The sequence below is a fragment of the Idiotropiscis lumnitzeri genome, chromosome 6 (assembly GCF_059441095.1).
Source record: "Idiotropiscis lumnitzeri isolate Australia: NSW breed Sydney's pygmy pipehorse chromosome 6, RoL_Ilum_1.0, whole genome shotgun sequence".
NCBI lineage: Eukaryota > Metazoa > Chordata > Actinopteri > Syngnathiformes > Syngnathidae > Idiotropiscis > Idiotropiscis lumnitzeri.
The window spans coordinates 1416245-1441366 of record NC_142396.1 but is presented as its reverse complement, the minus strand read 5'-3'; the positions used below and the strand labels follow the sequence as shown (position 1 = coordinate 1441366).

General features: G+C 42.3%; 1 long non-coding RNA gene across 2 annotated transcripts in view; it reads right to left on the bottom strand.

The window, feature by feature from the left end:
- LOC148334435 (uncharacterized) overlaps positions 1–21159 on the bottom strand; it is a 48544-nt gene extending 27385 nt beyond the window's left edge. Inside the window, exons 1-3 of one of the 2 annotated variants that reach the window (XR_015844140.1) lie at positions 20911–21159; positions 20572–20790; positions 19169–19575 (exon numbers count right to left, since the gene is read on the bottom strand). This is a non-coding gene — a long non-coding RNA (uncharacterized LOC148334435). Of the gene's footprint in view, positions 1–19168; positions 19576–20571; positions 20791–20910 lie in introns of those variants that run through there. The other variant, XR_015844141.1, reaches the window with a different exon arrangement.
- Positions 21160–25122: the final 3963 nt, after the last annotated feature.

The window sequence follows — 25122 nt, the reverse complement described above, 5'->3', positions numbered from 1 at the left end:
GCATATGTTCCAATCCTAAATTTGAGCCACACCAAAACGTGAACATTTCAGGAAAAACCTAAAACCACACCGAAACCATTCCAGATGAGCTTCACTTGACCTTCTCAAAACTCTTGAAAGCATACGTACAATCGTTCAACGTTTCAGTTTTTGCTCTTCAGTTTCTGAGTGATTCATTTCCAAGGACGTCCATTTCTATTCCTTTCTGCGACTCTTTCAGTTTTCTCGGCTTCTGTGGTACTCTCAGCTCAATAGCCACTTCGCCGTGCGAACATCCGATTTGAAGCTTCCCATTAGTCCGTTGAGCAATTATTCGCAGTCCTCTTCTCGGTCTCTTGTGAGAAATGTGAACAGCACGATGATTAGAATGTTGCAATACCGATAGACGATTCTAAGGAAACCTGGAAATGTATTTGTCGGAATATGTCGGAAATTCGGTTCTGGTGACCCGCTATGGCGCTTATGGCACTAAACGACTGCAGTGCTCCATTTTATTGCCGCTCGCATGATTTCAACTGACATTATAGAGCATCGTAATATGCCAAATGTAGCCCACTCGGCATCCATTGCAGCCTGATTATCCAGGAAGGCGAGATTCCCCCATCTGTGGTCCCTTCTCAGGGTTTCTCACTTTTCCCGCCAGTTGTGGTTTGGAGTTTTTTTCCGTGCTCTTAAGATCAGGTATGTCGACTGTGGGCATGTGGAGCCCTTTGAGACGTTCTTGCGATTGAGGGCTATAGAAATAAATTAGACTTGACGTACCAATCAAATTTTTTTTTTTGCCCCAAAATGACTAGACTGACCGGACACACGAGCTTAATTATTTTCTGTTATGTTCTGCCCCCCTAGCAAGAAGAAAACAATTCGCGCCCACCCCACCATCACCCACTCTCCACCGCAACTATAAATAATAGCATTTTCGTTGCAAAACAAACCGACAGCGTAAATACTTGCTATGTACAACGGGGAAGGAGAGCGCCACTGCCACCTACTGGAGTGGATGTGCAATTACACGTTAATGGAGTTTAAAAAAAAAAAAAAAAAGCATGTTCCCCAGGGTCACACCCGCGCCCCCCAGCGACTGCCTTGATCTCCCTCTGTCACTGTACTCGTGTGCATTTTACCCACCAAGATGTCACGCTTCACTAAAAAAATAACTATACGAAAATAAATAAATAAACCCTGAGAGTGATAACTTGACAAGTGCGACCTCAGCGAGCACAGCCAAATTGTGATTTCAAACCAGACGCAACCTTGTCAAGCTGCTTTCTGCTTCACGGTCCTAAAGTTTGCACTCAGCAGGAGGAAAGAAAAAAATAAAATAAAAAAATAAAAAATCAGCCTTTTGATCCGCTACTGCAAGTTTCCCATGCCGTAAACATTGTACTATCTTCTCGGAAAACACGCACGACTGACATGGCTGCCAGTCAGCCGGATGCCTGGCGGTGGCCTCTTGTACGGGATCAGAGGCGCGCTCATCAGGTGGGAGGACTCCTTCCACGCAAGACGTCTTTGTAGGAGAGTGGAAGTATCGCAGAGTCGCACTCTTCTCTCTCTTGAACTTGTCTGTGAACTTCTGACAGCTCGCTCGCTCGCTTTCCTCCCGCCTGCCGCGCACACAACCTTTGTCACGCACCACAAAGCGGCGGTTCGGGGGCGAGAAGGTCGGACGTGCACGGCAGATGACTCAGGTGCGAGCTCTGATGTCGCTTTGATTAACGCACGCTCCAGTGCAGTTGAACGCGGACAACATTAGGAACCAGACGGCCGACAAAAAGTGTCATTTGGGCGAGGGCCGAGATTTTGAATGTTGACAATGGTGCATGTTAAAACAGATGAAAGAGAGCAGATTGCACACACGGAACACCGGCACAACCGGACCATGAGATTAAGCTGGGTCCCCTTTGTTTCGGGCTCCATCGTGACAAACTAGCCATCATATTAGGGGTGTACATTGACAATAAAAAAAAAATTGATACAATTTATGGACAGTTCATTTTAAAGGGAACAATTTATTTCTGGCGACTCGAGGGCCTCATAGTGCAGAGGTGCCGGGTTTGATTTCTGTGTGGAGTTTCCATGTTCTCCCCGTGCCTACGTGGGTTTTCTCCGGGTAATCCGCTCTCCTCCCACGTTCCAAAAATATACATTTTGGAAAACATATCCGAATATACACTGATGCGCTAACGTCAACCTACGGAATTGTTTTCCGATCCGTCGTCATACTCGGGCCAATGACAGACCACAGTGTTCCCCCCCCCCCCCACACACACTTTTGGTTAAGGATTGATTCCATCCATATTCTGCGCTACCAGCTGGCTAGCGCTAAGGTGGGTTTGTCTCATCAGTCCAACGTCCAAGTTTGCAAACGCCCTTCGTGCAAGAATGAAGTCAGAGACGAACAGAAAAATAACGACAACATAATTGATACACTGCCGAGATTTATTGACTGAATGCTTAATGCTTGACGGTAAAATTTCATGCGAATAGCCAGCCAAACATTCCCATCCTCATGTTGTTCCGCACTGTATCGCGAGAGAAGAATCGCGTCGTATCCCATTTTGGATCTCTGCTTTCTGTTTGATCTCAAATGAACTTGCCGCTGATAGCATCAGGCTAGGTGACGCCGCTATCAAGGTGACGACACGTGCGCTCAAGCCTTGTGGCGGTTCCGTTAACAGAGCAAAAGATACCTCCAACATTCGGGCATGATGGAACACCCGCGCAGAGTCACAAGGCGAAAACAATACAGGCCAACATGATCTGATAATCCCCAAAACACATTTGCAAGATAACGCAAGCGCATAAGCTGCGGCAAGCAAACCTTTATGCCGCAGAAAATAAAATAAATACAAACAATATCTCTCCATCATCCTTACAGGTTTGCGATCGGCGCTGCAGAACTGCAACGATCCGGAAAAATGTGCCGGCTCAGGGACAAACTTTTAAGAAATATGAGACCGTTATGACTGGCCGGGCGCTGGTTTCAATAATTGATACAAACATGCGCTTTGACACTTTTTCTCTGTCAGCCACGACAAGTCGAGTCATGAGGCCGACGCATGAAAGAGTAATGACGATGACGCTCCGGCGGCATTGCTTTTGGGAAGGTTTCGGGGGGGATTAGCCCGAAAGTGGCTGCTCGGGCGATTCATCGCAATCCAACATTATCGTTACGGGTAAAACGCTTTTTACAACTGGTAAAGAAATTGTTAAAAGCAGTAGGACAGTCATTAAAGTCAGCCAAGTTGCTGATTCTTGATCCATTCATCGGTTTTGAGAGGCACACTAGGGACCGGTAAAGACTGCAGGCGAATTTAAGTCACCGGACGTTATTTTACGAGTTACGTGTGGAGTTCAAGTAGGTGAAGAGATCGGGATTGTAACACTTGCAATTTCATGATTTAATTATTTTTGTGATGACATTCCTTGCTTTGTAGTCAAACTCAAACGTTAGCTATATTTCATTGAGCTAATATTTAAACTGTTAGCTCTCAGCCAAGCTAGCTCATTGCTAATGCCCTCAAGGACAGTTGCAACTAAAAACTTTCCCGGGGTGTGACTTGTAAGTTTTATAAAACAAAGAGATATCCAAATCGCGGCAACCAAAGTCGAGATTGTGGGGTCGCGACAAAACGGCAGCATCGAAAGCTAACGAAGGGTGAGCTAATGTTAGCATGTGCGTTCGTTTGTTGTCCTTTCAGATTTTCTATCCAGGAGACAAGACAGCACGTAACTCGGGGGGGGGGGGGACAATAAAAGTGGAAAAAGAGTCATTAATTAATTATTTGATTTATTTGAAAGACCGCGAGAAAAATGAGATGGGAGCAAAGAGAGAGAGAGAGACCAAATTCTTGTTTGCTGAACTTGTTCTGACACTCCTAAAAAGGCATCCGGAGATGAAGGCGTTGCTATGTTGAGTTTACCCCCCCCCCTCGGAGAGAAATACCCACAAGCCAAAATAGCTTCGTTGGAAATAACTCAAAAAAGAAACTTTTGAGGACTTATTTAGTCGGGATAAACAAACATAAGCCCCACAAAAGCGAAAATCCACAAATGTGAAACTTGAAGGTCAAAAAGCAACAAGCAGCACAACGCCCGAAAAGGCAACTCATTTAGTTTGCTTGCAAGTTCCCGCAATGATTTTGTAGCACTCGCTGACTTTTACAACACAAAGATCAAAGTGATTACGGTAAACGTTGGCCTATCAAAGCGGGAACAGAAGGACTAAATTCCATTCTCTGCATGTCCTGCACACGGCTCGCCGGTTTTCGCAGTTTTGGTCATGTGATGTCCGTCAGCTAAGCCAATAACGTGTTATTAAAAATTAATAATCTGAAAAAAGATCATCCCGAGATTTTTCTAATTGGCTCAATAAAGTTTAAGAAAAATTTGCTAAATTGTGTTGAAAATAAAAGTTGAATATTCCAAGTGCATTTAATGATTAAGATTGCTTTAAATAACCACACGGAGACGCGGCCGCTCAATAGAACACGACTTCCAGTTCTGCTGCAGCGCGCCGACATCACGGTTGGCATGTCGGAGGTATTGCATTGCACGTTTGACACGCAGTCCCGGTGGGAAGCTGCTGTGTCGTCCTCAGGCCTGCGGGGCTTTTCAAACAGGCTGTGTCCGGGTTTTCTGATATGCACCATTCGGCATCCGTGATATCAGTAATTGTGGTGCGGACAAATTTGAGACTTTATGAACTTCATTAATATTTCATTACTAAGCTTTTTAAGCATTAAAGCAGCAAAGTGGTGGAAAGTTTCTAAAAAATTTGCAGACAGTTTTTCATGAATTGCCATGGAAAGTTTAAATGAGGTAATTTTGGGGTAATGGAAGCTCATTTAGTTTTGTCATGAATAGCTAGCTTTCCTTGCGCACCTGCAAAGTCATTACAGGCCCTTAAATGTTCCAATTTTTTTTTCTACTTCTGTGGTGGGATTTCCAATGCTCACTCGTAAAATTTTGGCACGTAACACAAAGCAAATAAATGAATAAAAATCAACCATGCCACCTCTCATGACTTATTGAACTCATAAATTGGAGCATGCTGAAGTCAAGGTAGCACTTGAAATGTGGTTGTCAGGATAATTTCCCAACTACCGTATTTTCACGGCCGAAAGAGGCGCAGTAACAAAGGGCGTAGCGTTAGCTGTGGGCGCTACTTCGGTATTTAACACATACACTGGGCGTGCCGCACTATGAGGCGCATGCTAGCTCGCGCAAGCTAGCTCGCGCATGCTAACTCGTGCATGCTAGCTCGCGCATTGCTAGCCCACGCATGCTACCTCACGCATGCTAGCTCTCAATTAGCGACCAAAAGCTTTGTCATGGCAGTCACACAGGTGCTATATGAGCTTTCATGACAACATAGAAAAAAATCAATAAATAATTTTTAAAAAATGCAATACAATTTTTTCCTGAAAAATTTCAGCCCTACCGTGAGGCAAGTCACAAAGCACCAATCGGTTGACCTTCAATGTAAACACGAACAAACACAAAAGTAGTGCATCCGCCGCCGTGTAACGAACGCTTGGGTTGCTCTTCAAGTTTGCAACTCAAGAAGTACTCCACTTCTAATTAGGCACCGAGGGGGGTGAGGGGCCACCAGTGCAGGCAGCGAGGAGTAAGGATGATGCTTTGTACATTAATTTACTTGGACATTCCTTTCCCATTTAGTCAGAAGTCCGCTGAGTATTTACCAAGCATAAATGTCATCTGACAGTATAAATATGTATGACTCGCTGCGTCTTTGATAAATGATGATAAGGACACGCAACACCACCGCCGCAGTCGCACTGCATGCTCTTACTTTTTTTTAAAAATATTATTTAAAGGGGGAGAGCCAATTAATTTTCACCTAAGATGACTTGAGCGCTTTTGAAGGCATGCGAAGAAAGGGAATGAATGACAGGGTGTGAATAAAGGGGGAACTTCAGTGCAAAACACCTGAGGGGCTTTTCGGGGTCTCCGAGGGCACGGTCGCATTCGAGCGTCACTCGGCTTCACCAGTCAGCCGCAATTAGTGTGAAGCACGCACACGCACTCCAAACCCAGGTGCAGCTGTCAAACTCATTATGGGATGGATGCTGATACGAGCCAATCCGGATCGAGCCCATGCCCAAACGAGTGTAACAAAATTGGTCATGACTTTTTTTTTTCTTGTTGACTTGTTGCTAATGCTAACAGCTAGCTGCTAGCAAGTTGTAGCCACTGAGGAGGGAAAAAAAATTATAATTTTTTTTTTTTTTTTTTTTACGAAAAAATATTGATAAAAGTCATGGCATAAAATGCTGGGATGAACATTTTCCTTCTGGAATTGGTGGTGGTGGTTCTAATGTGATTGAAATGGTGAACATTTTTTGTATTTAAAAAAAAAAAAAAAAAGTAGCCTAGCAGACAGCAGCCACGTTCTAAGGGGCGGAGCCATCTCCTGCAAATGAGCCTCTGCTCATCCCAGCCGACAATAACCAAAATTTGTATTCTGTAGCGCTTGCTCTCACTCCCAAGACTCACAATATAGCAAAAGACTCGACGTAGTACAAAGCGGCTGGAAGGCTTATTTGAAATCAATGAAATGTCAAACCACTTGCAAGAAATTTTGAGCAGATTTGATTGGCAATGTCGGCAAATGACCTTTTTTTTTTCCATTCCCACCAATTAATTACACTTTTTTCCCCAAATGGTCAAAGTACCGGGTGGTTTGTTTCTGAGTAATGAATTGTTTAAGTTGCCTCAAAAACAATAAATCAAGCAGGTGGGCCCAAGAGGACTCGACTCGATTTGGAGAGCAATTTAGCTAAGTGACAATTCCGCCTCTCATACAACAACCATCTCGGACCAACAAATCAAACAAAAATAACTACGATGGCCACTCAGGAAAAGCTGCCGTGGTGTAATTCCCGTCAACCGCCGTCGTTTTAAGTTTTAGACGACCGCATTGTTTCATGTTCGGCGTTCACCGACACAAAAGCTGAATGAGAAAACCAAAATATTAGAAACAGCTGTTGGCATTAAAGAACCACTACAGTGCATTCAGAGATGCGTTTATAAATACTTCATAAAGATGATGGGTAAAGACGTGCAAAGGCTGTGATCAAGTCATATTCAAGTGTTAGAGAGCGTTAAAATCTTCCGGCTTCCTGAATTTTGGGGTCTTGGCTAAAACTGGTGACACAATCGGGGGTTGGCATGTCCGCAATTGCAAAGTTTAGTTGGAACGCGGCAGTGGCGGGCGGTCAAGGCCTTCTCTGCTGGCCTAACGTAATGAAGAAATCATGATCATATTCTTCACATTGATGTGATAATGTATCCTGGTGTTGTATTTTTAGGTGAGTTTTTATCCAATCAGAATTAAGACACTTTGTGTTGCCAGGCAGATTTCATGATACCAGTAGCATGCACTAATCGGCGGAGGTCTTCGGATACAATCGTGCGGGCATCTGTCCTGTGTCTCAAGGGGGCTTTCACAGTCGCGATAGCCAATCAGATCACGAGTTGATGACAGGAAGGCCTTTTCGAATATTATTTAGCCAGCCATGGTGTAATAAATGATGGTAATATGAGGGGGATTCCATCAAGTAGGATTAAGTTGAACTTGACTCAAGGCCCAGGTGTGAAAGGCACAGCCCGCCACTGTTGGAACGCGACGCATTACGGGCAAGACGTTTATTTTTTTACTTGACAGGAATCCTTTTCTGACTGTACTTCCATCCCCCAAGTAATGAAACATTTCTTATGAGCCACTTCACTCGCAAATTAATTGGAATTTTTTTGGGGCTATTTCTCCACTGAGACCAGACTGCGACGATCGTGCTAAAGAGTCTCTGCGGGAAAAGCTTCATGCCATATTTTCGTGTGCTTCCAGAAGGCCAGGATGCCTGCATTAATTGCCTGATTGAAATAAGACACGCTGTGACGGACAGCCGCATTTTGTCACGCTCTCGCTCGCTCCCCATGGTGTCTCCGCTCGGCGTGGAAAACCTTGCGGGCTTTTTATTCGAATTGAGGATGTCGGCAAACAGGCAAAGAAGCCGCTAAGTTATGGCTCTGACCTCCCGCGGCGAGCCGCCGCGCTTGTTTACATGAACTCGACAATCCCCAATCAGGTACGAGCACTTTGATTTCCCGTGAGGCTTTTACAGCAGGTGAGGAGTTCACGCCTGCGCGAAGGTCGGAGCAACAAAGCTCCACAAAACAACAAGGACAAGGTTGGGCTTTTCAAAAAAGAAGAAGACGCAGCAAGAAAACTTTGGAAAGGACTTCCTTTAACATTTTGCCACTCAAATCGACAATTAGGTGATGAGTTGTTTTGGCAAAAAAAAAATAAAAAAATTGACAGCGGTGTCTGATTAGAAATGCTTATATTAGCCACAAAAAAGGTGAATCACATTTTCCTGTCAGACAAAAAAAAAAATAGCACAACTAGTTCCGAGAAGCACAGTTGATTGCTGAGCCCGTTTGAATCTTGTGGAGAACAGAAGCACTATATTGCATAAGCCCTGAAGTGCTTTTTTTTTTTAATTTATTTTTTTTAAGAGGATCATCAAAAGTGCAGAAACGCATCGAAACAGATATATCAGATTATCATATCTCAAGGAATCCAACCGAAAAGAACGTCATGCATTCTTGTATGGTATTCAAGTTTCCAGAGCTGGGCACTTGACCCTTTTTTGCCAGTCAGTCCCTTGCCCTCTGGGGGCAATCTGGGTAGCCTTCCGGCCTCCACCCTCCAGCTTTGCCTCACCGGCCTTATTCATAAAAAAATGCCCATTCTGTTTGCAGCTTTCCAAGTTCACAGAGTGCCGGCATCTCCGCGCGACTCCCTCACTGAAATGACACCGTCTGATGAATTTGCCACTCGCAAAGATCTGACTTTTGCTTCTCAAAAGCTGCCCTTTTGCTGAAGGTCTGTCCGGCAGACTTTTTAATCTCGGCCACCCTGTCAGGGAGGCAGTTTAATTATGACTGATATGGTTGAGGTGGTGGGTGTGTGCGTGGGGGGGGGGCGGGGGTGGGGGGAAGAAAAGAGAGAAAAAAAAAGGTGTGTGTGGTGTTGCGAGCGGATTTTCAATTAAAGAGCCAGTCTGATGGACGTGTGCTGAGCGCCTTTCCAGGCCGCCAGACGTCTGTTCAAAGAAAGTCATGTTAATTTGGCTTTAAGGTTGCCTTTAATCCGCCTGTAAGACCTTCTACACTTGGTAGAATAACCTAACACTTTGTTTCTGCTTGTGTGTCAAGATAAGACTGCCATATGTTCTTTACACATTTTGATAGCCTTGTCGCAAAGTTGCCTATAGGCCAACATTTACAAAAATAAAAATAAAAAAATCCAAGTTAGCAATATTTATATTGTCGCATTTAAAAAATACCGTTTGCTATGAAGCAAACAATTTGTTTCATCATATTTACTTTATCACTTTGAAAAATAGACTGACACCTGAATGAATAAGTGTGGAAAAAAAAGGTTTGGGCAGCTTGGTCGCAGAGTTGAAGGGAGGAAGAAAAAAAAATAAAGAAAAAAACAAATCAAGGTATTCCTGTCATGTGAACAATTACCAAATTAAGGGGAGAAAATAACCAATTTTCTTGCGTGATGATTGTTCAAGTGCCGAATTCGGATGAGCATATCAATTAAGCAGCTCAAAATGAGTTCAGAACGTTGAACCAAGCTCCACCATCGCATTAAAAATGACAAATTAGCCTTTTATTGATTGCTGACTGTTAATATAATGGATGGAAAAAAGTTTGTTGAACATGGCCATCTCTCATCTCAATTATCTTCTATTCTAGTTTGCATAAAAAGTGCCAAGTGATTTTTTTTTTTTTTTCATGTCTTCTCGAATGCTTCATAAGAGTCCTGACGAACAAGAAAGTAGAAATTGGTGTCAAGGAAGTATGTTGAAGTGAGAAGCCCAGTTGAGCCTGGGTTGTTAGCGGAAATTACCGCGAGTTTTGTTATAGATGTTATTATGGTGATTTATTTTAAGCGTAATTCATCTGGAAATCATTTACTTCAAGGGTAATTCATGCAAAATGTGTTCGAAATGATCCAAAAGCTAATAATATAGTTCATTCTAGAGTGTTTAACGTATTCAAAGAATTTATTCCGATTAGGACAAGCAACTGGTTCACAATTATATTTCGACGCATGTATACTCTTGATACCAGCAGACGCGATTACGTTGGCTCACACAACCACATTTGGTCGTTAACAAGGACTTGTGCCTTAGAGGTTAATTTGAAATTGTGTTTGAGAGTGTGTGTAATGTTTTGCCAGGGGAAATAACCAAAGCCGAAGTTTTTCTCAGATTAGTCAAAGTGGATTTAAGGGGCGAGCAAACAATAGCACACTTTAACGCCCTTCATTAGACAAAGACGTCTCGATGTAAACATGACCATCCGGGGAAAACCGCAGCCATTTGGGCTCATTTTATCTTTTTTTTTTTTTTTAGACTATTAGCGCTGATGCTGGTTGGTGCCTCGTGAGGTCTGTGGGCTTTTTTTCGGGAATCATTGTCAAACCCCCCCCCAAACCCCATCTCCAAATTGACTTTCTTGGTACTTGTTGAGGTCAGGACAGCGTAATGCGTGGTTGATCCCCGTTACTAATTACACGCCACATGGAGTTGTTATTGTTTGCTAATTGCTTGCTGAGAGATGCTGAAGGCGCTTTGTTTCGCCTTGCAGCTTTTTAGATCAGCGTTGGTCAACACTGCCAGCCGACAACGTTCTTAGCGACGGCAATGAATCATTTTGTGCGCTGACGTGTATTCTGTGGATGCTTAAATATGCATCTTTATGGCTAACTAGCTAGCTAGCGATCTGATTTGTGCGTATTTGTGGCCTTATGCTCTGTCTCGACTAACGATTTGCACGAATGTGATATGAAAGCAGAGCGGAATTAGCAAATAGCCCATTTCCAGATTTTTGGGGGGATCATCTCGTCGCTCAAAAACTCACGTCTTCGCCGTTTTGATGATCAGTCTAAAGCCGCGTGTCAAAAATATTGCTTGAGCGCCATCCGCTGACATCTTGGCGAAAAGCTGAAAAGTAGAGTTGAAAAGAGGAACATCATGACGGTCTGCTCGAAAAAGTGCTTTGGCGCCATCTTGTGACATCGTTTGGCAATGGGCAAGCTTTTCGAGTGTGTCGGATAAACTTTTGCTATTCACGGTGAATCTTGAGGGCTCACTGTGTAATTATTCACATATTGCAGCGGGTCTATTTTAGTTCTTCTCAAATTTTGTGACGCCAAGAAGCAAGCAGCCTATCATGCACCGTTTCGAACGAGCTTGAACGAGAACCCCCCCCCAAGTACGATGAACCAGATTTTGAGCATGCATGTGGTAAATTTTAATTGAAACAGAAATGACCCAAGAGAAAAAATAATAAAAATAAATTAATTAAAAAAAAAAAAAATAGAGATTTATTTAGTGTATTTTCTGAATGATAGAGCACCCCTAGTGGTGAAAGAAAAATCCACACCGCACCGTTGTATTAGCCGCACGGTTCAAAATCGAGGAAAAAAGTAGCGGCTTTATTGTCCAGAAAATACGGTATATCAGAACTCGTTCATGACAAGACCATCAAAGTAACACCTAGCCATTCCTCGAACATGAAACGACACACAGCGCTTTCAACACCCGCCTGCCAACCATTTCCGGTGAATTATGACGTCATTAGTGGGTGTGCAATCAATGATTTATCCAGAATGGCTCACTCACTCAACTCTATGTGTACCCAGTAAAACAATAAAAGCCACAATCCACTTTCAGCCGGGTATATTTTCCGCTTTATTTCAACCATTTGAGAACTTGTTTATTGCATTTTTTTTTCTTTTTAATACAGACAAACTTCATTATATTTCCTCTCGCACTTATTTACCAATTCAAATTAAAAATGAAAAAGCACCGAGGGAATGCAAATGACTTGTTTTCCCCGAGAACCGGCATCTTAAAACAAATGTGAGTTAGCGTGCGCGCGCCACTCAATGAAAAGCCAAACTTGTAAGCGCATAAGTGACAGACGCGTCTTTGCCAGCCAAAAAGATTTGGGCAGCGGATGCGCCGACTCCCAAATAATGAACCTCGGCATATGCAAACAGCTTGCACAGCTTTGCCACGGCGAGCGAGCCTGACCCGTGGATGGAAGTTGTGACATTTTCCTGGCTCCAATTTCCATTCAAATCAACACCATTCCATTGCTGATGACCATTTCGTCAAACGGTTTCCATCGGCTCCCGTGAGACAAACTTGGGATGCCGAAATGCGGTAATTCTCGGCACACAGTAAAATACAGTTCATGACTAAAAGTGACCACGCCAGAAGTCAAACAAAAACATTTATGGGGAGAATACAACTTGAAGATAGCTAGACGTCAACAAAATAATTATTTCTGATTATAAGAAACGACAGCACTTTTAAATATTGTGAAATACGATTCTACTTGGACATAATTTGAACACACTCACAAATACGTTTGAACATACTTGCGTGCAACATTCTACAAATGCAGATTTTTTTCCGATAATTTCACGGGCCATTGACTTGCGCATTTTTTTTTTCAGCATTTGGCCTACATTCTACCAATACGTTGAAACATTTCTTCTGTAATCATTTTTCTTTTCCTTTTTTTTTTTTTTTTTGCTGTTCAACTTAAAATTATGCAAAGAAAAAAAAATTAAAACATTAATATGGATTGGAAATCATATCAAACCAAACGCTGGCCGACCGGAAATGGACCAGAGGGCCATTTGCACGCTGCCAATTTTAATCCTTGGAATACATTTTCACGGCATAATTTGACATCTGTACAGTACAAAATGGAATCAAATGAATTTTTTTTTTTAAGTCTATTGTATGATCAAATGTTTCCTGTGACCATTCATGCTTGTAGTATATTCTAAAATGGTGGTCTATATTTGCAACTTTGTCAAAAAATTGCATGAGAAGCACTCAAGACAAAAAAAAATAAAAATCACGATAGATGAAGCATGCTGATGTGTAATTATAAATCGGCCCCATTTTAAATGTAATTGATTCCCACCAAAGTGATGGTTCGCTTTGACATTTGCATGCTGGACTATTAGCACTCACTGTAAAAAAAAAAAAAAAAAAGTGAAATTAATCTCCCATTGCACACAGAGGCACAATTCAAAACCATTTAAATTGTGTGGTATCAATTAAAAAGTCCAATTAGAAGAACGTGACACGAGTTTATGTACACTGCATGTTTGCCGAAGAAGGATTTCCGTCCGTTTGTTAGCGTGTATTCGTGCGTCCGCGTGCGTGCACGTGTGAGTGCAGCACAAATCCGACTTGAACTTCAAGTCACGTTTCAGCGCTAACAAGAGTGACATTTTTCCCTCCTCATCATGACATTTTATCACAGGCATTTCTTTGACCCGCAGCTCGTCGCCGAGGGGACGGCGACGAGGCCGCCGCGTATTTGGTGAACGGAAGAATGAAAAACAGCATCAATGCAATCTTGCATAAAAGCTGCTTGAATTTCTTTGCTGCAAGTTTGACCATTCAGTGGATTTTCATAAAGATCACATGCAGAAGCATCTTTGATAAAAGCTAAAAAGAAATTGGGATTTTTTTTTTTTTTTTTTAAGAATCACAGTCAAAATTTTTGACATTGAATAACCATAATCAGCGCATCTCAGTAGACCTTATTTTTGCCATATTATCATCGTGATGGCAGCGCTAGACGGAATCAACACACCCTGAAGTCGTAACTAGCAACCCTTTGAAAATCTAAACAATATTCTTGCTTTTTTTAAACCACAATGGCCGAAGGAGGGAATTTAATTGCAGATACGCTTGCGACGCCATTTTCAAGTGAAGCTAGGTTGTCCAACACTCACTCAGTACTGTGTAAGTGTCTTTCTGCAAATTATTTTTCCAGCCGTGGTGTCATAATTGATGCTATTATGAAGGGGATTTATTCAAGTCGGACAAAGTAGGACTTCACTGAAGGCCTAGGTGTGAAATGCACGACCCACCACAGTTTCAAATCAGGGTTTGAAGCCAAGGTTATGTTGATGTCAAGTCAATATTAGGATGTCAAATTAATTTTCCAAAGCAGTTTCAAGGTTGGAAGCGTTGGAGGATTTTGAACGGTATCATGGATGACTTTCTATTCAGGGCTTGAAGCCTGTGTCGGGGTTTCAAGACACGGTTAATGACAAGGCAAGAGCTGAAGGCAGAGTTTTCGATGGCGCTCTCGTGTTTGTTCTCATTAGAAGGACGTCATGTTGTGTTCATGTTCTTTTCGCAGCACTCCCGACAACCTCCGCAGACTCCAGATTGAGAGCGCGAGGGCACGGCAAAGCTACATGAGGACACAGAGACGTTATTATTTACACTGGATGTGGTGGGGGTTTTTTGCATCAGGTTGTTGGTCCAATCAGATTATTTGAAACAAAAACTCAAATTGCATCTTACATTTGCAAAACTAAAACAATAATTCTAACGAAAAGAAAAGGTCCGTTCGCATAGTTGACGCTTTTAGATTAAATAGTTACTTTTTTTTTTACATTTGAGAAATATTTAATACATTAAAAAACTAAAGCTAATACTAAAATAAATAACAATGTAACTAAAACAAAGCATTTCCAAAAAAATGTCAAATTAAACAAACCAAAAAAAAAAAGACAGTCAAAACCTAATCAACACCAAATATAACAAAACATCCCAAATTATTTTAGGTGTTGTTTGAAATGAAGGCTCAGCTTTCTTCCAAGATAAGACAATATCAGGAGCAGCAGCAGATTCCGAAGAGCAACTCGGAGGCGAATTAAAATCGATCAAAAAGGGGATGCCTTGAAGCAGCAAGGCGGAGGGGAGCTTGGGACTTCCATATGCCCACAGAAGAGGGCCGTATTTCAGACCTTTGTGCCATTTGAATCACTGCAGGTTCCCACAGCCTCGGGCCGTGCTATATAAAGCCCAGACAGCTGCTGGATTTTCCACATTACCGCTACCGAATTTAATTAATACGACGGCGGTCCATGTTGTCGCCGTCATCATGCAGCAACTGCGGAAGTGGCGGCGGAGGGGCGGTGGGGGGTGATTGCTGCTTTTGCAGGTCGCTGGCCACCTGTCTGCTTTGCTGCTCATTGTCATCAGGGACGTTAGCCAGCATGAGCCGCGCGAGGCGTTACTGCATGGGGACTAGCATAAGCATTAGCGCGCAACTTGGACATGCGACTTGATGTTCACGGTGGCTTTTTTTTTTTTTTTAATGTCCTATGGTAAGCAGAAATTCTTCAAGTAGCGACTGTGGGCGTCCAATTAGTCAGTTGAAAAATAAGACGAGGCCTTTATTTCTACAAAGGAATTTGCCGGCCTAACCCTGCCGCCACTAGCACAAAACCACAAGTCATTGATGACCCCCAAAAATGTTGAAACTGTAAATATACCTGTTCTGTCCTCACTTGATGACTGTACGACTGCTCTATCCAGTTAAACAGACCGCCAACAGACGAGACGTTTGTATGGCCTTCAGAGTGCATTTATTCATCTTTTGATATTTTTTGTAAAACTGCAAGAAACAAAATACAGTATATTAATGCATCGTATCAAATATCTAACATTGTTTTCTGGCTATACTAGCATATACATCTATGTCAAAATGTAGGAAATAAAATACAGATGAAAAATTCTGTATTTAAGTTGTTTAGAATATCACCTTATAAAACATGTATTCTGAATTAGGCTAGATAATACAACATATGTAAGCTAACACAATTAGCCTAATTAGCAAACTAAAGTCAGCTAGCATACGATGCTAACAAATGCTAACGTCAGAAACGACTCGTTTTAAACATGGATTTAGTATAATCTGCCTTCATCTAAAAATCCACTTGATGCACATTACACATTTTACCACTCGAGGGCGCTAAACTCAACATAACTTAAACCAATACAATACCGGAGCACAAAATATGATTCCAAAGGCTTCGCTGCCCTTTTTTAAAATCATGTGACATCATAACCCTCGAAAACAATTGGCTTACAAATGGTTTAAAATGCAGTGGTGCCTTGAGATACGAGTTTAATTTGTCCGGTGACCACTCTTTTCTCAAATCATCTTTCTCCATTGAAATTAATGGAAATTTATATGTTACAGCCACCCAAATAAAAGCCCAAAGAGCTCCCATAAATAAGGAAAATAAGAAAAAATGTACTCTATATTTCCCTTGAACTTCTCAAAACATAGTTAAACCAAACCAATCCACTAAAAGACAACTAATGAGTTTCACAATTTCTGAAAGTGTCTCTAAACCGTCATAATATTGGTGCGTTTTTCTTTTTTTTCCACGGATGATAAAGACGATATGCCTGGGAGCAGTTACATCTTGCAAGTGGTACATCCGTGCAAGTTTTGTTTTATGTTTAGTTTGACAGCCAATTTCAACTGCGAGTGGCAATAAACATCTCAAAGCCTTTTTTTTTTTTTTTTTTTTGAAAAACTGCTAAATTATTGCTTGTTGTGAAGTGAGCCGTGTTGGGCAGCAATCGTTGCCATGATACAGCGCTTGTATGTCAGATTTTTGCTCTCAAGTCAAAGCAAATTGTCCAAACGCGTCTCAAAATAAATCATCTCTCAATGCACTACTGTGTTGAAATAATTTTTTTTTCTAAGTGACATGATAACTCCGTTATAGGACACATCTCTCTGGATGGGCCATAATCTCCAGGTCATAAACCTTTAGAAGCAAACTTGTTTTAAATGATGTCACATGAGAACGACATACGTTGGGACATCATCTCCGAATCATAAAGCTTTACTCGCAATCCACCTCTTAAGATTGTGCCACATAGAATAAAGCTTGATAATGCAAGACTATCTGAGCCAGGAGCAACTGTGATGTCATTTCCAGGTGACAGAAGCGACAAAATGGCTGCCCGCTGAGATGGACAAAAACAGTTGGATTTTACAGCTTAACCCAAATTCCTCAAACGCAATATTAACCAGAATGCCGTGTTTCGACTAGTGGGGCCGCATAGAACATATTCTTGTTGAGAAAAGTTTGGGGTTGACTTCCCCTTTAAGAAGAAAGAAGCTCCAACTCAAGTTTGAAGTCCTTGTTTCGATAATCTATCTTTTGACGCAATTATTTTTCGGCTGTGAGTGAAGCAAGCACCTGTTATATGCACAGCAGGACATCATAATAGCCGAACGGGTACAAAAGAAAAAAAAAAAGACCTGAAATGAATTGAAATTTAAAATGAAAACCAAACAAGATGGTGTTGGCCCTGAAGTGAACACAGCACTGTCACGTCGCATCGTCAAAAAAAAAACATGAACTGCTTCCAGCTTTTATGTTAAGTGAGAGTACTTGGGAGATCCTTTGTGCTGTTGCCCGCGCACTCGGTGCACTTTCCTGAACGATGAGAACGATTGTGATGGCGGCGCTCCAGGTGCAGACGTTATTAAATGTATCAATATATGTTTTTATGAATCGATATCAGGAAAATCTATTCAAATCGATTTATCGAGTTTTTAAACCCAGCCCGAGTGGCAATTGCGTATTTTATGCATGTTTATTCAACAAAGATCATTTAAAACATTTTGATAAAACAGGATAGAGTTTACAGTTTTAACAACCCACAGACTTTGAATTAAAATAAGTTTAGTGCATAGCGCTTGTAAAGCGTTCACGCTCACTAATAATAAAGCTAGGATGACTTGTTCCCCAAAACCTTTTTTTTTTTCCAGAAAAGATGTATTTAAAAAAACTAAAACACAGAATGTCATATTTTTAACAAATGGAAAAAATATATTTTTAATAGGACATTCTCAAACAAAAAAATAATACAAAAAATAACGTAGGCATCTACAATTATATCGACAGAATTTAAATCTATAATCGATACCTAATCTTGGCATGGCACACGACTGGTTGACAAATTGACAGCCTCATGGGGCAAAGCAAACCATTTTCTTTCTCAATCTTGCAATTTTTGCAGCTGTTACTGCATCCTTGGATGTTTGCATAGTCCAAATAGCCTTTACCCTAGTGTGCCTTATCAGGTGCGAGAGGGCAAATTAAAAAGGGAAAAACTTTGGCGCCTCAGTTTGCGCCATCGACTCCTGGGCACTGATAGCAAAACAGTCCTGACGCTCCATAATGGCTTTCTCGGAGGATCTTTGTGGACAAACAAAATCCTAAATCGCCTCGACACTATCGCCGCACGCCAGGCCAGTCACGCCAAAGCAGGAAGAGAGGTTGTTAACATCGCAACTTCAGCTTGACTTATTCCACATTCTCATGTGCAAAGCAGTTAGTTTCCCATCAGGGGAGAAGTAACTTCAAATAATCTGCAAGAAATTGTCATCTTATTCTTTTTTTTTTTTTTTAAAGTACATGAGTCTATTTATCCCCGTCTTGATTTAAATCAACTTAACTGTTCAATATAATTTAAATTAGGGCCACCGCTCAATCTCCCTCACAGAACATCTTTTTCGACTGACGACTGTGGAGCAGTCTCATTTCAGTTCATTTCAATGCGTGTACCACTGCTGTACTCATGCAAAAACACTAAATACAATTTTTATTGCATAATTCAGACATGTCACCAGCCCACAAAATCCAGAATTAAAAAAAAAAAAGCCTCTCTCGCTTTACAAAGCACACAATTAATTTTTTTGTTCATATTGTTTCTTCAGTTTAGTGGAAAATGGTGCCGCTCCTTCTGCTGTGCAAGCCTTGGCCACCTGGGGGCAGTGTCATACATACATAGGGATATACAGGATCTCGATTCCTCAGTAAACCACAGTTATGTTACTCATTCTTTGCAGAGGATAAAGAATATGCCTATGAGGACTGCTGTATTATTTATTGGTGTTGCGCCATTGTTGTTTAAAAAAAATGTTGCTTAAACAGTTCCAACACCGTAACGTTGTGCTATTCGTTAGCCTATCTATGGCGTTTCCCATTATGTGTTACCAGTAAGTAGCAGAATTCACGGCAAAGTTATAAGTTAGACAATTTAGTTTGACAGCAGAATTGCTATGATTGCTATTGAGCAGTTTGAACCTTTTTTAGGAAGAATTGTACAATATCAGCCAAACGGCTGCTTGCTTTGATGCGCATCAACTTATGTTTTTTTTTTTCCTTAAACAGACATGGGTGCGAACTAGAAGACATTGTAGAAATTAAAAAAAATAAAAAATAAACAGATTGAGGGTCAAAAAAATGCACATTTAAGACAGTGCTCCAATTCCAATGTTTGGGTTTATCTCCAAGTGTAAACAAAGCACCAGCGTTGAGCAGATAATGGCAACGGCGTTGCACGATGGGGCCGTTTAACAGCAAGTACACACACTCTGCTCGACCCTATCAGGCTCATTAAATTATATATCCTCCATTTTTGCAAAGAGGCCGAGACATTTTACTACTGTCTTTTATGAGGCGTGCTATACAGTTGACTTTCTTCGGAGGCTGTGCTCACCATCCCCTGACATATTCAGAGCTCCACCGCAGTCTGGAAGACTTCTTGTCATCGCTTGGGAAGATGGAGGCTGTGGGGGTTGCGCATTCATATCCGATGTTGCCTGTGAAACATGCAATGTTCGTGCTATTCTAATGTGCCTCTGCAATTGTGTTGTTTTTTTTCTTTTCTTCTTTGGAGGTGACTATATGATAACACCATATGTTGTGTGGGGGTACGCGCGCATTATGTTGTATTGAACATGGACTTTCTTTGCTTTGAGCCTTTCCGTTCAAGTAAAGCTCTCCTATGTTTGGCTCTCTCACCGACTAATAGCTGTTACGCTCTCTTGGAATGATAGCTCATCGCGCAATTGGAGGACATCTCGGCAGCAATATTTTTAAAAAAAGAAAAAAAACATATGCCCTCTGGCTGTGTGATTTTTATAAGAACAGCAAATGATTTGATTCATTGAGCTCAACCTTCAACAGTACACTTTAAGATGTTATATTATTTTACTGATTGTTACGTATCGCTAGCGTCGAGCCAAAACCTTGTATCTCCAAAATGGTTACTTTTCAGGAGGCCCCCAAAAATGTTTGTTCAAACTCTACCTTTGGATCATGAAAGAGACCAAGTCGTTCTCAACACTTCTGATTGGTCAAAAATTTGTAAAAAAAAAAAAAATAATAATAATAAATATTATAAAAATAATAATAATAACACCCACACATGTAGATTTTTGAAAGAATATTAAATTCACCAAAAATGCGACTTACAAGGTTTTGGCCCGACGCCTCAAATCAAAATCTAGCCTACTGACAGATGAATAACAAAAATGAAAATTAACCACATAAATTCCCATTTCATTTAAATACTAATTTAGTTTCCATATTATTCTAAGTACAGAAGGCAAATCAATGCAAATGTTTGAGTATTTGTTCAAGGGTACGTGCTAGCTGTGCCAGCTACTTTGCTAATGGGGTCAAGAATCAACTTTTAGTTAGCTAGCTATATAAGAGAAAAGAAAAACTTTGACATTTTTGTCATACCTAATATGAGGGACAATCCTTCATGGCTGAGAAGAATAAAAATGTGAAAAACAGAAGCAAGGACTTACCTTAGGTCTACCAATGGTCAGAGTAATTTGATTCCTCATCTGTTGAGTCACGGAGCTTGCTCTCTTCCACAAGTTGGCTAAAAGGTTTTACTGCACTAAATTTGAGGCACATTTGGAATAGGTTCTTGTTTTGTTTTTTTTTCGTGCTTTGCCAATTTAGGGTTTCGTTTCTGCATTTCGGTGCACCTTTTCTCTCCAACGAACACTGCAAACACCTTGCTGATGCAAGACATGAAAAATCATAGCAGAAAAAGCTGGTTTAAAAACGATTTGATCGGTTGTGCTGGATACGTAAGTTGCTCTTAAAGAGGTGGCGACAAGTGGGAAATAAATACTGACCTTGTTGCAGCGAAAAAGGTGGAGCCGACGTTCCACCGCCAGTCTACCGCTGCCATCTGCGGACATAGAGTAAACGCTTTGGCACGGAATCTGTCGCTTTGAGACCAGGGAGGGCAAATGTTGTTCAGACGAGCGAGGCCATCTGGCGCGTGGTGGAGACACCAGCTGGAGGGAGGGGGCACCGCCGCCTCGACGAGCCTGCCTGCCCGACGGCCGGAAGGGAGCGGGTGTCCGCCATGAATCACGGAACGTTTCTGTTAGAATAATATTAAGAGGTTATTATACATTTGCCGTGATGCAGCTTATTTTAATATGTAGTGCATATAACATGTTGCAGTTTAATATAGTGAACTATGCTGAGTGTTTGCAGTGTGACGGGGTGATACAGGGAGTTGTCTGCAATTGGCGGGGCGGTGGCACTTCTTCAGAAGTAAACAACATCCAGAAGAGCCCTGATAAGTTGGCATCGAAGTCTGAAGCAAGCAACTGGGTCCTGATAAAGGATGTTGACGTCAAAGTCAGCTGCGATCCATGGCGACACCCCAATGATAAACCGGACTGAACCAGCTTTTGAGAAGACGAACTGTACCACCCTTGAGTGTAATCTGATTCCCCGATGTTATAAAAGGGAATGTGTGAAAAGCATCGAGGAACGGGAGGGGAGATAAAGTTGTCAAATAAACTTTGTTTAACCTTTCTGTCTCCACAAGAGCTGTTTGTCTCTCCTTTTAGCTCACGAACACTATATGTCAAATTGGCGAACCTGACAGTTTCACAAACGGGATTCAAGTTCTTTCAATCGTCGTTTGGAGGCAACGTATGGAAGCGTATTGCCGCCACACTCAACAAAATTACAACACAACTCAATATCATGCAGTGATGTGGAAAGTTTACAGTAATATCGTTCTCACAATATAATGTAAACTTACCACGTTTTGTTTTATTGAGCCTTCTATGACATATTCAATGAGGGGGTGGATACATTCAAAACCCTTGTTGATTATCGAGTAAGTTTAGGAGTTTATTAGTTGTCAGAGCTGGGCAGTCCGTCCTGGGGGGGTGGAACAGTCCCGCCCCCCGGATGCCCATGTTTGGAATGTATATTTGCATATTTTGAATAGGAAATGAGCCAGCCAATGATCTGTAAATAAACCTCTGCCGTTAGCGTCTCTCCTGCAGGCGGCGTCATGCACAAATATTTTTTTGGCGGGAGGAGGGAAAAGGGTAAAAGTCTTTATGAATAAGGCTGGAGGGTCGAGGCCAGAAGGTTTTTTATCAGAAGGAGTTTGCTTGTTTGATAGGATGTTATTTTGTTATTTTGCTTCACTAGTTAGCGAAACAGCTAGCTGTTAGTTAGCTAAACGGTTAAGTTGGCATTCATGTGGGTTCTGAGTTTACCCAAAAAATATTCACTGGAATTTTGTAGGTTAGATATGTTAAGAAAACCACTTCCTATTGAAAAAAAAAAAAAAACGTATTAACATCCTCTAATATGAAGCCGCTGAACTCTTCGCTGGATGCTGCCATCTTGGAATCATATGACAGGTGGAGGTTTTTTGATCTTGAATTTCTGCCGTTAGCAATCAGCACGTAGCTCAAGCATCGCACAGACAGTGCGTTTTCATTTTCATTTTGGCCGTAATCTAGGTACCGGTTTCGGCCTTGACCCTTGGCCTTATTCATAAAAATTGTTAGCCCTTGAACCCCGTTTGTCACCCCACGTCCCTCTGCCCCAAAAATGGGCCCCCGCGACGGACTGACCAGCTCTTTATACAACAAACATATTAGATATTCATCTCCAAATGGTCTCAAATTATTTTTGTTCGGCAGATAGCTCAGGTTTGGAGCGAGCTTAGTAAATTGCTAAGTAGGGAGGTCGAATGTGGCCAGGCTCTCAAGTCTCACTGTATTAATTAAACACATTTTTCAGAGCTGAGTCGCTTTGACTGGCTAAAGAGAGCAGCAGCAGCAGCAGCTTCGTCCTGGATTTAGCTGATTCTCTCCTCTCTCGTTTGATTAACCGTCTCATCTCTTTGCACTGGCAAAGGTTATCCTCCATGTAGCATGGGGCCGCCGCGCCATTCTCCCAACGCGCACCGAAAGGCAAATTGGGTGGTGGGGTTAAAGGGCGCCAGCGACACCGCTCCCGAGGTGCCCGCATCAATACTCGGCAGCAAAAGTAGCCAGAGGCAGCAAGTAATCCTGAGAGAAATGGAACGGAGGTGAGCTTGGTGAAGTCGGCCACCATTCATCAGCAGCGTGACTGATAACCTCCAGGCACGCTCGCATAGAAGCTTGCATACGCCGGTGCTAATGAGGGAGCATGCCGAAAGTTCAACTACAGTAAATACGCTCAGAGAAGCGAGGGTGGGAGGCCCAGACGCAAATCGCATGTGATTCGCTCCCGTCCAAGAGCGGCCCTGTTTTCAATCTGTATGATAAAGAGAGGCGGAATAAGCCCAGCCAATAGGTTGCAGATAAAGGGCACCCCGAGTAGAAAACAACAGGGGCGAGATACCCGGCCAAACTCCTCCAGACAGTCCGCTCGCTGCAAGTATTGATTTTTGTCCTTGCAGTTCTTTCCATCAATGCCTCAAGACTAACCTCCCCATCGCTACCTCCCACCTTCCTCCTCCCCCTGTTAGAATTCTGGGTGGTTTGTCGAAAAGTCGCACCGCAAAGTCACGCTACGCTTCACTCACTCCAGGGGTGCGCTGAAATGTCCGCTGTCCCGGCCGGCCCGGATGCTAAAAAAAAGCTTCTCTTCTATCAGCGTGTACCTGAAGGCAGCACGCAGGCCTGTTGGCTCAGTGCTGCACACTTGGCTTTGACGCCCCGCTGCTGTGTATCCGATGTTCTCAACACTTGATACGGTCATCCGTACTGCAGTGGAGCCAGTGGCGGGCGGTCAAGGCCGTCAAGGCCTTCTCTGCTGGCCTAACATCATCAAGAAATCATGATCATATTTACGTGATATTATATCCTCGTATGGATTTTTTTAGGTTCGAGTTTTTATCCAATCAGAATTCAGCTAGCCCGTGTTGCCAGGCAGATTTCATAAGACCAGTAGGCCTTCAGACACAATCGCGCGGGCGACTGCTCTGTATGAATGTGGCCGTGCCTCCCTAGAAAGAATTTTTTTCCCATTTTAAAACTGAAACGCCGCCACTGAACGCAAATGTTTGCCCGCCCCTGGCATACAAGGATAATAGAAGGTAACGCCAACATTATCTCATCGCATGTTGTGGAAAATTTCCATTACATGGTTGCAGTGCATTTACAAGGCACCTCATGACGTACGAACTTTTATGCAACCTACTGTGTCATCAGGGTTGACTGTGGCCGGTTGCGGTTGTGGAAAAGTGAAATTGTTTGACAGGTCTCGTCAAAAGGAACAATGGCAAAGTCAGAGGAACTCCGTAGATATCTAAAAAGGCTATTCCTCTGGCGTCATTTCTAAACACTGCGGATTAAACATGCAGGCCGCTTGCCAAAGTCTATTTCAGCCCGCCGAACATTCATTTCCTACGTCGCCTCGTGATCCACGCGCTGTATGAGTGAGCGCCATCTGGCCTCCGCAGCGCCACCATGGCAACAGACTCTTCGATCACAAATGAAGGGGGCAGAGGGTCAAAAGGTAGCAAGTGCTACCCGTCCTTCCGGAATGTAGAAGACGCATTTCTGGAGGACCGTGGAGGAGTATTTGGCTGGATTCAGGTTGGCCCATATACGTCAGTGGCGCCACGGTGAGGTTTCATTAACCAGCAGGTGCGTCTCTCACTTGTGAGGCGCACGCAAGGGCGACTTTATTTAGATGGCAGATTTCGTATAGGAGATAACTCAATGTGCTTCACATGGTGCTTTTTCAAACGGCTTAATCATCGCTATGGAAGAAAACATTGTTTTTAATCTTGATTAAACCGTGACTGCATTTCTGTTGGCATTTTGCAGCATGACAGATAAATGCTGATTCACCATGTTTGTGTTGCATGGTATTTTTTGGCTATTACTAATTGCGCTTTGCATAATCGCATAAAAAAAAAAAAAAATCAATGAATAATTAAATAAGACCAAAGGATACATAATACATATCACCATGGCAACGTGCCGCAACGCGTCGTAGGCGTACATCCCGAGTCATCAGCGGATGAGCAGATGAATTGAAGGGAAACAACCTTTTCCTCCGCCGTACGTCATCAAAACAGTTGCCTT